Here is a 3,138-nt window from a genome sequence, read left to right on the forward strand (position 1 = left end):
AACTCTCTTCTGTGTTTCTATCCTATCCCATCCATTTGGTTTGACCGTTCTTGTTTTGTTCACCCAAACAGAGATCCCAGTAGTTGCAGGATTCTTACTTGTTAGGATGGCAAAGCGTTCATGGAAAGAAAATCAAAGTGGGAATTGGGAAGGCAAATGACAAGATTCCATTAATGACCTATCGGCCATGAATCCATGAAGAAACCCAAAGTCACTTAGTGATAAAAGAGTCAATTCCAGATGTCTTTAGTTTTTATAGCAAATCTACTCCAGAATGGAATGTATGATGTATCATGGTTAGAATTTCAGAGAGTTCGTCTCTCGACTTAGAACCAGAGTTTTCTGATTTCTGAGCTCAAGAAATGGAAATTATGGAATCTTTGTTCGGATTCTCGCTTTAACACTAAATTGTAAATGTGCACTTGATCTCGGTCATTCTGAAACCATTTTTACAGATTTTCCGATGCAAAAGATCAAAGAATTTGAATATCGATCGACCAAAAATCTAATAAACTCCGCTTATTATTATTAGATCTTAAAAGGAAAATCAGTGATTACATCATCCACACTAAATGAGAACCATGAGGGTTTTCGCTTCAATTTTATAACAAAATCTGTATTCTAAGCATGCAAGATGAAAACTTAAATTGAAGAGACACATGATGGATTTAAAGCAGACCATTTGTCTTCTTCCGGTTGTGAAGTTACAGAGCAATGTTTGTCTTCTTCCGGTTGTGAAGTTACTGAGCAATGTTCTTCTGCAACTGTTCTTTGTTTTCAAACTCCATTGTTTTTGTGAGGGAATTAGTTTGGTAAAGATATTTATTTATTTATTTTGATGGTATCTATTTTAATAAATTAAAATATTAAAAAGAAGTCCAAAGGGCACAAGGGTATTTTTGTCACAAAATTTATTAAACTAACTATTTTTGTTAAGTGTGCCCTCATTTAATTATTTTTTAAAACCACAGGAGAGCCATATGCAAAAGAAAACTTAAATTGGACTAAAAGTGATCTGAACCAAACCTCAGGGTCCATGAAAATTACCCTTAATTAAATTATAATTTTAGGTAGAATGAGGTTGAATTAACTATAATTATTTATCAAGTACCGAATTAAGTGAAACCTCCTCAGGGCCCATAAAACACAACACGTAGGTATATCTAAGCATAAATAAAGGGTTAAGGTTTAGTCAATATAAAACACCAGCTTTGAATAAGATTGTTGTTTACCAAAAAAAAAAAAGTCTCCCAGAATCAAACGATGGAGTTGGTTGGTTTTCTAATACAAGCAGTCACAATTATTGTTGCCCTAATCTTGCTCTACAGCCAAAGGGGAGTCAAGGCCAATAGTCACAAAAGCAACGGGAGGTTGGCACCTGAACCTTCTGGTGCTTTGCCAATTCTTGGTCACCTGCTTTTGCTTGGTAGACAAGTAGAGACGCTTATTCGAACCCTGGTACCATGGCAGATAGATATGGGCCAGCCTTTATAAGCTTCGCATTGCGTGATTGTAATTGAGCTTCTTTAGCAAGTAGTGCTTAGGAGCTAGAAATTCAAATCTGCAAACCTTTGTCTCACACCAGAGGCAAGGGCCCCTTCAACCACCCTTTGCCTGACTCTGATGTAAGGTATAAATCCCTGCTCGGCCATTTTCAGCACCACTTTTCCAGCCAAAATAAACTCTCTCCTCTTTAAACATCCCTTAACCACCATCTCAAAAGCTTCAGAACCAACACTGCAACCCTCTTTGTCCAACAGCTCAATCATCTCAATGGCTCTAACTATCTCCTTGTTTGATCTCATTGCTGCAACTGTCTTAATTATTGTCCCTTGCCTCGGCATCAACCCAAATTTTATAACCATTTCTCTCACCAGCTCAGCTACATGACCAGTTTTACCGGCCTTACACATGGCCCCAATAACTGTCCCATAGCTCTCCGAATCAGGATTGCATCCAACCCACTCCATGCCCTGCAAAACCTCAATTGCCTCTGCTGATTGATCAACAGCACAGAGGGATGAAAGTAGGTAATTACATGTGTTGCAATCGGGGCAGTACCCAATTGATTGCATCTCATTCAAGATATCCACAACAGATTTGGTTTTGCGGTGGTCAACCCATCTTGATGATAAGGAGAGGTGGGTTTGGGGAACTGGGGTGCAGCCAGAACGAAGAATGCATTGAATGACTGCAAGGCCAATGGGAAGGGCATCTGGATTTGCAAGCGTGTAAGACAGGAGATACTGATTAGCAGTTTTTGGACAAGAGCGTGGTCTAAGATGGAGAAAGGACTGGAGAATTTTATCAATGACTTCGATTCTGAGGTCATCAGGGAAAGAAGACAGGAAGGAGAAAGGATTACACTTCAGTTGTGGTGGAATAGTTGTGGGGATGGACAATAGGTTGGGAATTTGTTCATATGACTCTGCTACAACTGCAGCCTTGACTGATTCTTCTAGTGTTTGTGAGGCAGGAATCAAGTGAAGGGTGGCAGAGGGTACACGGGAGTAGCATAGACTAAGAAGAGATTTGCATAACTTCTCAGCTGGTCTGAATTTGATTGCCATGTTTTAACTGGAGCATGAAAAGGTCGCAAATGACATAGGCAACTGCATGTTACAACATCTCATAAAATTATATCCTTCAACCAGCATCTCCTAAATCAAGTGAATCTTTGCGTCTTAAAGCCTGTTGCCATGCAGATGTCTACAAAAAAGCAGACTTGCCCAATAGCCTGAAGATCTGTAAAACAGAAAATCAGCACAGAACAAGAAATTTCAGTGACAACCACCCAGAAAAGAAAAATGTCAGGGAATTTAAAAAAGAAGGGGCAGTAATAGGCAATTAGGCACACTGCCTCAATATGCAAGCTAGAAGCAACACCATTTTTTTCCTATGTACAGACAAGAAGTAAATAACAATTAGCAAACCCTATGTAGTGGAGAGTTTTACTCATAGGCTTAACCCAAATCAAATTTCACCCCTATGTAGTGGAGAGTTTTACTCATAGGCTTAACTCAGATCATATTTCACCCACAGGGTTGTTCCTCAGTCAAAATTCAGAAGTGAACAGTAAAATCAACAACCTGAATCGGGTTTGCTAATTGTTCACTTCGGGTTGTTGACTTACTGTTC

The 3,138-nt window shown here is 39.2% G+C and overlaps 1 pseudogene; it reads right to left on the reverse strand.

The window, feature by feature from the left end:
- Positions 1 to 1,547: 1,547 nt before the first annotated feature.
- On the reverse strand, positions 1,548 to 2,798 carry LOC149001257 (pentatricopeptide repeat-containing protein At1g06270 pseudogene; annotated as a pseudogene).
- Between the last annotated feature and the right edge of the window lie 340 nt (positions 2,799 to 3,138).

Source organism: Hakea prostrata, chromosome 10 (genome assembly GCF_041222555.1).
Source record: "Hakea prostrata isolate BN-2017 chromosome 10, UWA_Hpros_2, whole genome shotgun sequence".
NCBI lineage: Eukaryota > Viridiplantae > Streptophyta > Magnoliopsida > Proteales > Proteaceae > Hakea > Hakea prostrata.